Here is a 13,398-nt window from a genome sequence, read left to right as displayed (position 1 = left end):
TGCTTCAAGTCAAGAAAGTCTGAATATTAAAGAACTTATACAATGACAGGAGAAGCCGCTTTAGTGGAAGTAGGCCCTGAATTTAAATTAGATCAACCTAAAAGGACACAGTGAAATTTATTCCAAATCGTTCAGATTTTTCTCCTTTGAAAAAAATCCCCATCAAAAAGGGTATCGCCACTTTATTCTGCAGAGTTGTCCTTCAAAGCAGTGTCGCCACTGCACGGGGACCTCAGAAATACACTGATTATAGGTCGAAATGAAAAACAAAACAAACCAAAACCGAAACCAGCAGTGCTGTTGTCGAAGTCATTCAGGGGGCTGTCCTCCCTTTTAATGTATTCGTTTTTAATGAAAAGGGAAGGGAGTATTTGATATATCCTGACACTTGGTCCCTTTCCGCGAAATCTGAAACTTGAGACGCAAAACATTCCGCAGTTGTTGGTGAAATACCTGCCTTAAAAGCAGAACCACACTGAATGTCTTTGGCCCGGAATTCCAGAGACTAATTTCCACCCCTCCCACGGAGTCACCTGCTCAGGGGGAACCCCGGCCAGAAATCCGGGTCGCGCCAGGTCAAATCTTGCGCGTCTCTTGTTTACTCCGCCCGGGGCAGGGCGGCGGCGCGGCCGGGGGGGTGGGGAGGCCGCTCGGGCCCGCGGTGCCCGGGGCACTAGGCTCCGCTCAGCTCGGCGCGGGTGCTCGGGCGCCCAGGAGGGGCCGCGCGCGGTCCCGGCCGGGCGGGGGACCACCCGGAGGAGGCGCTCCCGGCGCCCGCCCGGCCCTGCCGCCACTCGCCGCGGCCTCCGGGGAACCTCCCCCGAGGGTGCACACGAGTCCACACACGCAGGGTAACGGCTCGAGGGAGCCCCGGAATCCCCCGGGTGTCGCTGGGCAGGGGAGGAAGCCCAGGGTCCCTGTCCCCACTCGCCTGGGATTCCCTCGTCCGTGGGCCCCGGTCTCCCCGCGCGGGCTGCGATTTCACTCGAGTCCCCTCTTGGGCGAGGGAAGCGCGCGGGTGGAGGCAGCGACTAGCCCCGGGTCCCAGCGCGGCCCACCGGGAAACTGGTAGCAATAACCCGCGCAGCTGCCCATGCGGGCTTGAATACCCCCGAGAGGGCGGGCCGCGTGTCCCAAGCGGGGTGCGCCTAGGGCGCCCCGGTGAGTGACCCCAGGGAAGGCATGTGGGGCATTTCGAACGCGTGAAAAGTTCGTGCTTCTGCAGGGGCGCGGAAAGTGCTAGTAAAACGCTTTGCAAAGCTCCAGAATGCAGCCGGGAGCTAGTCTGATTTTTTTTTTTTTCCTTTTTTTTGACTGTAACAACCGTGAGGACGGGCGAGGGCGAGGGCGAGGAAGGGGATCAGAGGTACACGGACAAAGTCATAATGACAATACTAATTATTATATAATTTTGTGATCAAGACAGGGAACGATTAGATTAAACGAGGAAATGGGGAAGATGGGGGGGGGGGCTTCCACGTCCCTAAAGGAAATTCTCAGGCTCTTGGAGACGCCCAAGTTTTTTTTTTTTGCATGACAAGTAGAGACTGGTTCTCGGGGGAGTTCCCCGATCCGAGCGAGGGGGAGCGCGGCCCTGGTCTTCCCGCCCCTCCCGGCCGCAGCGGGGCCAGGCCCTGCCCTCCCGGCCGCCTCCCTCCCCCGCCGCCCCGCCGCCCCGCGCGCCGCACATCCCTCTCCAGCTTGCCGACTCCAGACTGGTTTTTCTGGTTCAGCCTCCCTCCCTGGGACGCGCTGGGGGATCCGATGACGTCGCTGGCTGAGTCTCTCCCTCTTCCTCCCTCCTTCCCTCCGCCTCTCCCCCCGCCCGCCCTCGCCGCGCACTCCTCCTAGTAACTTCTGTTCGGGGAGGCGCTGCCAGGAATAACCCGGTGCGTCCACAGCCCGGGAGGGGAGGCGGCCGCTGCGGCTCCCGCACGCAGACTGCTTGCGGCCCGGGCCTCGCGCTCCCTCGCGAGCCCCGCGGCCCCTGCCCTGGGCCCATCTCCGTATAGTGTCAGAAAAATAAATAAAGGAAAGAGGAGCCTGGGCTGGCGGTCGGGATCTCTTCCCTCCCTCCGCGCCCGCCCTCCCTCTGTCCTTAAGGAAATGCTACCAGACACCCCCCACCAGACACGCTCAGCCTTGGCGAGGAGCGGCCGCCGCGGCAGCGAGAACAAGGGCACCAGGGGGGTTTCCTCCTCCTCCTCCTCTCCCTCCTCTTCCTCCTTCTCCTCTCCGTCCTCCTCCTCCTCCTTCTCAGCGGTGACTTTCCAGGTGAGCGGCCGCCGCTGCTGCGAGGATCCCCCTTGCCCGCTCGGGCTCGGGCCACCGCGTCGCGCCCTCCTCCCGCCCCTGTCACCCGGCGGCGGCCGGGAGCTGACAGCCGCCCGAGGGGCTCGCGGCCCGGAGGCGGGCAGCCGGCGGGAGGCGGGCTGGAGGTGAGAGGGTGGAGAGGAGGCGAGCGGGGCGCCGCCGAGCGCTGTCTCTCCCCGCCGGAGGAGGGTCTCCACAAAAACATCTTCGGGGACTGTGGCACAAGTCTTTGCCAAGTTGAGTCCTGGACCTTGAGGCTCCCCGGAGCCCGGAGCAACTTGGAGGGTCTCCTGGCTCGTTAACGATATTTCTACACGTCTCTACTTTGGGGTGCTGGGTGCAGCCTTGGGGCGCGCGGAGGGCGGACCGACCATTTGGGAGCGCAGAGCGGCGGGAATCTAGGTTCCTCGGCTCGGTAAGTGGCCTAGGCGCCGTGTTTTTCCTGCCTCCTTCAGCATTGGGAGCTTGTTTCACTTTATACTGAAATCGCCTCCGCCGGACTCGGTCGCGTCTCGCGGCGCGCGCCCCCAGCCCCTTCCCGGTGTGGCGAGGGTGAGGGTCGGAGGGGGCGGGGATGGGGGAGACCTCGTCCGGGTGGGGGGGTGGTCCGGCGCGTCGGGAAATGCGGGGAATACCCTGGCCGAGGATCTATGCAGATGAGGGGAGGCTGCTTTGCGTAATGTCCTGGGGGGAGGGGGCCGCGCGGGAGCGCTGGAGGCAGGAATGTGCCTGGTTACTAATGAGGGACGTGCACCGGCGCGCACCGCCGGGCCACCGCTGCGGCTGCCGCGGCCGCCGGCCGCCCGTCGTCAGGTAGCGGGGGAGGGGGCCGCGGGCGGGCGGCGGGCGCGCGGCGCGGGCCGGGGGCGGGCGGGCGGCGCGGGGGCCGGGCCGCCGGCCTGCGGCCGAGCGAGCGCGGCGAAGGCTGCTAGCTGTTGGCATTTCAGTGACTCCTTTCTCCTCCCGAGCGAGGAAGGAAGGAAGGAAGGAAGGAAGGAAGGAAGGAAGGAAGGAGAGAAGGAAGGAAACGAGGAAGGAGGGGACTGTCTCGATGGAAGGTTCAGGCGGAGGCGCCCTCGCCTTGCGGGTGCACCGGCCGCAGAGCGGCTCCCGGCGCGGCGGGCTGGCCGGGGGCGCGTGGAGACGGGTGGGGGCGGTTTGCATGCGTGTTCGTCTGTGCGTCTGCCCGGGGACCGGGAAGGGACATGTGTGTTTGGGTTCTGCACTGTGGGGAGCTGGGTCTGCGCCTTTATGTCTGTTCCCTGAAGTGGGTGGAACGTTGGCCCGTTCCGGGAATGTTCCATGACGTGGTGCAGCCACAGGAAGGGGGTTAACGAGGGGCTCTCTGCCGCGGCGGCTCTGCCGGCTGCTATCAAAGCAGATGTGCTGCTGCTCCTCCTCTCTCACCTCCCTTCACCCCTCCCCCGCCTTTGCATTCTGTGCGTCTGGTGTTGGTAGGGGCGAGACAGGAAAACACTGCTCAGTGTGGGGGTGTGTGTAGGGGGTGGGGGTGATGTATGTGTGGTGTCTGTCGTATTTGGTGGGGGAGACTCCAGATTAGCTCTGACACCCCAGCTGTTATCGCAGATCGGTGCGCTTTATACGCATGTGCCTCTCGCGTTCTGTCCCTCTTACATAACACATCCAGTGCAGCAGAGGACACGAGAAAATGCGACCCCCAACTCTCCGAGCCCAAATTGGGTGAGGGGGTAGAAGGTCATGAAGTGTCCCTTCGTGTTGTCCTTCAGGGACGTGGCTTCCAGTGGAAAAAGGGAGGAGGGGAAGGAGGGTTTTCTTCAAGTGGCTCCTCTCCTGACTTGAAAGCATCTAACTGAAAAAGGACGGCAGGAACTAGTCCTCTCTAATGGGAAAGCTTTTACAGGCTTCGCCGAGGGAAAGTGGGTACTTTAACCTCGGGAGTGCAGAGAAGACAGAGGGTCCTTAATAGACACTTAGAGCAGCCGAGCAATAATATGTGTGGGGTAGGGGGGCAGTGGGGATGGCTTTGAGGGGACGGGAGGACTAACCTGATAATAGGTTTCGCTGGAGGCCTTAGGACACCTGTAATGGCTTAGAATTCGCACAGGAAGCAGTGTGTGCAACTGACATTGCAAAAGCCTTATTCTCTGCACAGTTTCTTAGGCCTAAAATGAACATAAAAAGGCTTGTTTCCGGTACTTTCATTATAATGGAAAATTTGAACCGATTGTTCTCCTTCCTTTTTTGCCATTTTAAAAATAACTCAGTCTACCTCCAAATAAATATTGGTGCTCTCTCCCACCCCCAAAGGCTAGACCTTGATAATTCACAAGAGAACTGTGTTTTTCTAGCATACTCAGGGCTCTAGTCAAGGGCTATTGATTTTTCTCTTCAGTACAGTTGTTTCTTTTGTAGCGCATAATCAAGCCCAGAAATTACTTGAAATATTAATAAGATCCTTTTTAATTAAATTTGCAATGATCTGTCCTCCTGGAAAAGGCCATTTAACTTTATTAGAAACATTTCCTCCAGTGATAAAGTAATATTTGGTGATATTTGTCCTTGAGCAAACCAAGTTATTTTAAATATTTGCATATGTATGTACAGAGATGTATGTTACACATAGTATGTATTATTTATTACATATATATTAGAATTTGCAGATGTCTTTTTCTTTTTTACCTTGTAAAAGTGCCCAAACAAGATTTTAACCAAGTAGATTGTGTAATGAGTAGATTGGGTTTGATTTTTAGGATATAGGCCAGATGGTTTATCAAGACAGAAATACCCTCTAGGTGATAGCATTTTCATTAAGATGAAATTCCTGTGGAACACTAGGAAATCATGTTACCAGATGAGAAGTGTGCATTTTTATTTTGAGGTGAAAAGGATTTACCAACATCCACTAAATGATAGTGTGCTTTTCAAGTGTCATAATCCCTTTTGACCACTAGGTTTGAAATATGCAGTATATTTCTTATGTACAGAAAAATGTTACATGACAATGGTGAATCTTTTGAAAATTGTCTGAGTGTCTTGCTTTGAACATGGGTCAGGTATAAAACAAAATTCATTTGCTGGCATCTATATTTCTGTTACAATGATTGTGTTTTATGAGGTTGGCGTTTTTAGAGACTGCTTATATTTATGTAACGGTGTTTATGATTAAATTGATGTGAAATTGATTTGGGGACAATTTGGGGGAGTGGTAGCATATTAATGATGGTACCAATTTAAAATTTAACTGATTTTTAACATGTTAGACCCTTGTGGAGGTGTTTGGAAAAATTTCACTGAAGTAGGTAAGGCATTTCTATATTTCTATTAAACATGGGATATGAAGGTGAATTTACTCTATGTGTGTTATCACATAATGAAGTCATGTCATTTGACTTTATTGAAAGATTAGCCAGTGGAATATTTTGATTGATCGGGCTCTTTTTACACAAGATGTGTTTTCAAATGTTGTTGTTACTATGAAAACAAAACAGAGAGAACACGAATGCAGGCGTTCCCTGTGAAATAATGGTACGTGTGTCTGCTTGAGCTTTTGACACTTCGTCACTATTCAGAAAAATCAGGTTTTGTTTTTTTATGCTGATTCCATTTTAAAATGAGGATTTTTTCTTTTTTTAAGAATCTGCCTATTTTGAATTTTAAAGCAGGGTTTATTTCAACAGTAACAATGATAACATATAGTCTATTTGTGTTGGCTTTAGATTTTTCAGTTATCAGTAATTAGCTGAAGTTAATCTGAAAGCTTCAACATAGAAAAGTAGTTTTAAAGAGCTATCGAAAATGTTATTTGGCATGAGTGAAAAGCGTACTCCTTTAGAGTGTGGAAGCATTTAATTCCTGAGGTAGCAACTATTGTAATAAGGGAAAGGTGGTTAAGATCAACTGGATGGATAGTTTGGGATCCAACAGGTTGCTACTCACCTAAGTCTGTTCAAAATAAACACTGTTTTCAAATTTTGGTTCCTAGTCAGCATCAACAGGACTCTACTGGTCTGTGTAACAGTCTTGTAGGTGGAGAAATGGTTCACAATTTAAACCTTCACCTGAAAATTCCAATGCTGTGCTTCTAGTTAATGAATTTATAAATGAATTCACCATGAATCCGTATTTTGGCTAAAACAGGGTATGTAAGTATTGCAGCTTTCTAAGTGATATAAAAAGGAACAGAGGAAGTCTGCTATCTCAACTCAATGGACTTCAGGTTTCATAAGGAACTTCACACTATGAGTGTGTGTAGGGTTGCTGTAACCACATAGGCAGAGACTTCATTTATCTTGAGTAAAACCTCAGTGAATATTCCAGTGAGGTTTCTCAATGCTTGAAGCTGTGAATGAAGATTGAGAGAAAATGGGAAAACCTTGTGAAAATAAGATTGTGATTATTTGAAGGAAATAATATACGTGATACAATTTTCCACTTGTTCCTGATACTTGATCACAACAACAACAAAAGCACTGCTTTCTATATGCTATTTATGGCATTGCTAACAAAAAGGAAGTTGTAAGTCAGTATTTGTAGCTGTGAGATGGCCCTAAGTAATTTGGACAAATATTTCAGCACTTCATCTATCATTGTGACATAACCAGTCTTCACGTATAAGAGGATAACACAGCATACTTGATCTGTACAATCTTTGGCTTCTGTGATGTTGATCCTGGCTACTAGCATCAAGAGAGACATAGAGCTATACTGTCTTCAAGACTGAATTTAGAATAGAATCAGAACTGGTTAGTAATTTGTGTCACTATTTTTCTGAGCCAAATATGTGCTAATCTTAACACATACTCATATTATTTGTCATTTGAGGTGTTAATTATGGCATTTGATCTATTCTACAAGTGTCCGTAACTGTAGATTTCCTATCTGCTTAAAATTTGAAGTCTGACTAGGTAGACATATTTGAAGAAAGTGCTTTGGAGAGAAGAGATGAAAATGATGCTTGTGTGCCTGAAGACACAGGGCGGAGAGCAGGTGGGGTTTGACCTACTACTTCTGGGTCACATGGTGATTGGAGGTAAGGTCAGGAAGTACTCAGGGCTAGGCAACATTTTTGACTTGTCACTCACATATAATCTTAGCTCTTTCTTCAGAGTACTATGACAAGTGACCCAGTCATCATTGATCAATACAACTTATTCATCCGTTTATTCAACAAGTATTTATTATGGATTAGGCTTTTGGTAGACACCAAGGATATAATGATGATCCAGACCAGAAAAGGAGCTTCTAATCTAGTGGGCTTGACAGATATGAGGCATGAGGTGAGCCAACATAAATAAAGCCACATTAGTTATGAGTGCTCTCGAAGAAACAGAAAGGAGCGTATCATAAGTGTATACACCTATTAATAAGTGTATACACCTATTAATGAGTGTATAAAAATAAGCAGTATATCACCCTTGTCTGAAGAGGTAATATTTGAGCTGAGACTGAAGAATAAACTATGGTCAAGTGGAAAGAGGTGGAGAGAAAGAGTGTATTGTACAAAGAGGGAATAATGCAAATATCTTGAGATTGGGGGATGTACAGTGCTTTGAGGAATTGAAAGCAAGCCAGTGGGGCCGAGGGTACATAACTAGAGAAATGAGGCGAGGTGTGGCCAGATTACGTGGTCAGTACCACATGAATGATTATCTAACCTGGCATAAATGGGCACTGTCCTTGGAAAATCAGGACATATGACATACTATTGGCTATGTCAGAAGTAGATCATTGGAGAAAGAATTTTGGGGGGCAGGGTCTAGAAGTTGGAGGAGCCTTATGTATAACGTGTCTCTTCACAAGTACTTCAACGTCAGTGGTCCTTGACCCCTGGAGGTTTGTTATGACTCCATGTGCTAACTTCGGTTTGAGGGGTTTAATTGTAGGTTAGCTTATTATTATTTGCAGGTAATTTTTCTAAGAATAAATAATTTAAATTAAAAAATACTTATTTGAGGATCAAGTTAACTGAATTGGTCAACACCGTTGATTCACTTAATGAATAACTACCAGTTCCGAGGTCTTTCAAGGTCGTTGTTTGAAGAACTGATTCATCTTTAGAACCCTGCATAAGCTGGATCTATATGTTTCTAAACAGCTAGTGAAACATTCAAGTCCCCAGATAATTTCTCTTCATGACTGCAAATACTGGAACCTTTGGAAAAATTTAGCTCTTTTTTTTTTTTTTTCTTTTTTACCTTCTGTATGATTAAGGGTCAACGTAATACAAAAGAGTGGAAAAAGAGGTTAGTGAAAATAACATTCCTTTATGTCATCTTGGGCTCCTACTCCATTTTGTCAACTGTTATCACTTAATTAATTTGCTCCCTGTTTTAAAATTCATACAATATAGAAATTTCAATTTAGGTGGCAAAAACAGTCAGTTTATGGAAGTGCAGCTCCAAGCTTAGGCTCTGGAGTCAGACTGGGGTGGGGGGGGGACAAAATATGAGTAATTGAGAGGTAAGAGGATGATGATCCTTGACTTGAATTTTTACAATCTAGAGAAGACATATGGCTTGTTAAATAAACTTTACTAAAACGTACGAGCGAAAGTATAATATAAATGGAAGCATTTTTTTTTTTCCATCTGCAAAGATTAGAGGGTCTTTGTGGGAGGAAGTAAATTTTGATCGGGGGCCTTGAAAGTTGAGTAGAATTTCAGTAAATCCTGCTAAGAGGGAAGGGCGGGGCACATTGAATTTGATCTGGAGTGGTGGGACATTGTTGTGCCAAGGGAGAGGAAGACTACGGCGAACCTGGAAAGGTCCATTGGTTCCAGACCATGTGGGCCATGAAGCCCTCCTGAGAAAGCTGGATTTCACCTAAGGTTTTTCAGCAGAGGAGTGATGCTATGACGTGTGGGTGTTCAGAAAGATTATAAACGTCTAGGGGATGAATAGCTTGGTGGCAGGTGGCCATTAAATTGGTATAAGGCCCCAAAAGACGTAATGAAGGTTGACACCACTGCATGCCAGTGTGAACTCTTTTGTCTTGTTCATGGACATCTTAATAATAAATAACAAAAGTGATTAAGTATTTTGATAAACATGGTCAAATACGTACAGCAGATCGTCAGTCTAAGCTGTGTCTTCAGTATACAGTACTGCATTTTTAGTTTAACCTACTCTACAACTCTTTCCTCGGAACAGTCTTTATAAATAGTAATAGTGAAAGTTGGCCACCAAACAAACGATAACTGATAAAAATGGCTATACTTAAAATGATAACGCACTTATGTTTTTAGGTGTAAATATTTAAGGAATGGATAGATGATTCGTTTTGTGGCTCATTAGAATACCGGTTTTTAACTGATACCCAGTTGTATCTAAATCATGACAATACTGGACGGATAGTGTAGGGCAGTGTATTTGGAAGGCAGTGTTTTTTGACAAAGATTTATCTGGTGGTTTCATTTTCTCTGAAAAAGAAAGCAGGAGATCAGCAAAGCTCTTGTTATTTGCATTGTGGCAGATTCACTTGATTTCTGAAGGCCAAGAAAAAGGTGGGACTTTTCAAACTGGGCGGTGGGGAAATGTCAGACACACCCTCGTTTGTATTTGCTTAGGGGGCCTTAGGCATGCATATATGTCCAGGTATGCATGTGTGCATGCATGCACATGTATACTAATCTTAGAAAATCGTATGTATTTAGTGAGAAAGAAAAATTTGATACTTAAAATACAAGCATGAATTTTCATCCTGATAGTTGCAGAAAGAATTTCTTTTAAAATGGAGATTAGGTCTAATTCCATATAAAGAAGATTATAGCAAAGGTAATTTAAATTGTAAGTAGCTTTGTTCACTAAAATGCTAGATTCATTTGAAACAGTGTTTTATTTCTTTTGGAAGCCAGACAACTAGTTTAATAGTGTACATATGAAACACTAATTTGGCTTGTTAATTGGATGCAATTAAACTGAGGTTATTTTATACTGCTTAATTGTCTGAAAATTACACGTGTTGCCATGCCTGTGTAATGTGAGGCAAAAACTGGGACTATCGTGGAAGTAGAGGTGGAGGGACATAAGGTCTAGAAGTGTCTTTGCAATTAGCTTTCTGTAAAAACTTGGAAACAAGTCCTTTAAACTCTCTGGACTTCATTTGGAAACGAAAGGATTGGAACAGATGGGCTTCTAAAGCCTCTTCCAACTCATCATCTATCAGTTTATAAATTCTACTTTGTAGTTATAGAGAATGCAGTGTCATTATATTCTGTAATTATGGTATTACGAGGATGAACTAAACACTTTTATAAAATCAGCACAGTGCCAATTTAGCAAATCCGTTAGAAGGAAGGGCATTTAGGCTGAAGGAGCGCTTATTCTGTGCCAGGCTGCTCACCAGGCACTCTCCAGTGACAGCCGTGAGAAGATTTGGTATTATTACCTTCATGTTTACACTTAAGGGGATTGAGACTCAGAAAGGTTAAATGGTGTTTGCAGGGACAACTCTGATAGTCAGTAAGGAAGTGTGATTTGAACTCAGGGTGTTAGGCTCCAGACACAATTGGTCTTTTCACCATTTCACGCAGCAGCATAAGCAACAGTTAAACAGCAAAATTTTTGCAAAAATTAAAAAATTAAATTGCCAACCATTTTGATCACTTCGCACAGTGTTTAATCTTAGTAGTTTAGGCATACCCGTCAGTGTGATACACACTGTATGAAGGAGGTAGCCTTGGGGCTAAGAGCTTGGATTTAAAGTCTGACAGAACAGGGTAAATTCCAGCACCACCACCAGCTCTAGGGAATTTCGGAAGGTCAGTTAACCTCCTGCAGGTTACAAAACGAGGATGATAATATCTGCTTAAGGGTCATTGTGAAGTTTTTTAATGAGAATATGTGTACCTGTCTCACTGAACACATAGTAAAACGTTAAATATCTGGCAGCTATGATTATTATTATGAAGAAATTACACCAAGGGTGCCTGGGTGGCTCAGTCGGTTAAATGTCCGACTTTGGCTCAGGGCATGATATTGTGGTTCGTGAGTTTGAGTCCCACGTCTGGCTGTGTGCTGACAGCTCGGAGCCTGGAGCCTGTTTCATATTCTGTGTCTCCCTCTCTCTTTCCCCCTCCACACTCCTGCTCTGTCTCTCAAAAATAAATAAAAACATTTAAAAAATTTGCAAAAAAATAAAAAAAGAAATTACACCAAAAGAAAAGAAAAACACAGGAGAACCTAATTTTGCTGTGACAGTAAAATGATCACTTTCACATTTTCAAGTGGTCTATTAGACTCTTGATGGAAATGGTTTAAGAAACGATGTCAAAATGCCCATGTTTCTCAGCAGTTAACAAATGAAAATATCGATTACAGTTTGGGGTATTTTTCATTCAGCTCAGACAGTGCTACACTAGTGAGGTGAACTAAATTCTCTGGTTCTTTGTGGATCATCCTTCTGGAGTTCTGTGGCCTAAAAATAGCCTCTAGGGCCTGAAATTACCCAACTTGAACTTCTACGTAAATCGCAAGAGCTGGAGAACCAGTGTTTACTCATGAGGCCTTGGGCTTGCTTAGGAGACACAACTGGAGTGTTCCCGGGACTGCTGACTTTTAAACAAACATTTATTAATTCAACAAAAATTTATTAAGCGCCTACCTGCTCTGGGAAAGGTGCTCTTCTAGACACTGGGGATTCATCAGTGAATAAAATAGCTAAAAAAAAAAAAAAAAAAAAAAAAATCCCTGTCCTCATGGCGTTTATATTCCAGTGGACTACTTTAGAAACTTTTCATAGCAAATTTAGTCATTGTACTACTTTCCAGTGTTTTTGGAAATCTCTACTTTCATATTGTGTCTCTCAACCCAAATAACAGTTAAAGAAGCATTGCAAGTCTTACTAAATCACTCATGAAAAAATCCCATTTATTATACCCATATCTGTATCTATATTTTTCATAGTAAGGTAGTTTTTGAAGACGTACTATTTATTACTATTTTTTGCATAACTAAATATAGCACTAGTTTTTTAAAAAAAAACCCTCTTTATGATTCAGCATTATGGCCTTTCCTAACTTGTAGAATCTAGTTCTGCTTACTTTTTCACAAGGAAGAGAAGAAAATGGTTTTTAAATGACACATTTTATTGTAAACTGCATTTATCAGATTGTTAAGGTGAAGAGATTACCACGGCTTTTATTTGGAATGTATATTTTTATTCTTATTTAAATGAAGTTTTCATTTTTTTTTTTTACCGATTATTTTTATTGTCAAATTTCTAGTGGATTAGGATGGTTTATATTTTCACAAAAACGTGGAAACACAGGGCACGGTGTATAGTAGGCAGGCAGTAGGGATTTGGTGAATGTGGAAAGTCCAAATTCTCAAGAAGCTTGTACTCTAAATGGTGAGAAAAGAGGTAAGATGGTGGTTGGGGGGGGGGTGGTCATCAGAACGAAAGGAGGGGTGATGTCTCCGTTAGTCTTTGCTCTGTAAGTTTTTCTTCAGCTCTATAAGGAGTCCCCTGGGAAGCACACCCAGCAATCACACTTCTCGTAGCACAGTCAGGGTCTTCTTGGTCTCTGCACTTCCCGTTTGATTTCACAACAGTTGCTCAGATCGAGCCATTTTGAGGCAATTTTTTTCCTACAGTTGGACTGGGAAGTTTATAGTTGACTGGGATTCTTCCCTATAGGACAGTTTTCTTTGGCCATATTTTGCTTACGGTGCTTTGAAAGGGAAGCTATTTGAAGGCAGTTACTGCTTGTGGGTGTGGAGTTTAAGGAAGAGTTGTTTCTTGGTCCTTCTGCTTGGATAAGTTTGGCATAAAGAGAATGTATTCCTTTACCCCATTACAGATCCTTGCCCTTGGAAACAAAGAAAAATGAAGGAGGGAAGGCTGGGGGAGAACCACTTTTCCAGTGATGAAATCTGCCTTTGCAACTCAGCAGGGCCCCGTGGGAGAGTCCTGATGGCTGGCCCCAACACTTTATGGACGAGTCATGGGGAGTTCAGCTTCTAATTATCCATGGAATAATTATCAAGCTTTATTTTTCTTTCTTCTCCTGAAGTTTACATTTTGAATAATCCCTGTTTCTCTAAGCGAGGGAAAAATCCAGGGTTATAAATATTCAATATATTTTCTTGTTACTCAATTTATTTG

At 45.4% G+C, this 13,398-nt stretch overlaps 1 protein-coding gene across 1 annotated transcript in view; it reads left to right on the top strand.

Annotated features, from left to right (window-relative positions):
- Positions 1 to 2,691: 2,691 nt before the first annotated feature.
- HIVEP2 (HIVEP zinc finger 2) overlaps positions 2,692 to 13,398 on the top strand; it is a 203,613-nt gene continuing 192,906 nt past the window's right edge. The window contains exon 1 of the mRNA XM_042987240.1: positions 2,692 to 2,728. The gene's annotated coding sequence lies outside the window, so the exon portion shown is untranslated. The remainder of the gene's footprint in view (positions 2,729 to 13,398) is intronic.

This window comes from Panthera tigris, chromosome B2 (assembly GCF_018350195.1).
Source record: "Panthera tigris isolate Pti1 chromosome B2, P.tigris_Pti1_mat1.1, whole genome shotgun sequence".
Taxonomy (NCBI): domain Eukaryota; kingdom Metazoa; phylum Chordata; class Mammalia; order Carnivora; family Felidae; genus Panthera; species Panthera tigris.
Note: the sequence above shows the minus strand (reverse complement) of the source record. Positions and strands in the feature narration are given on the sequence as shown.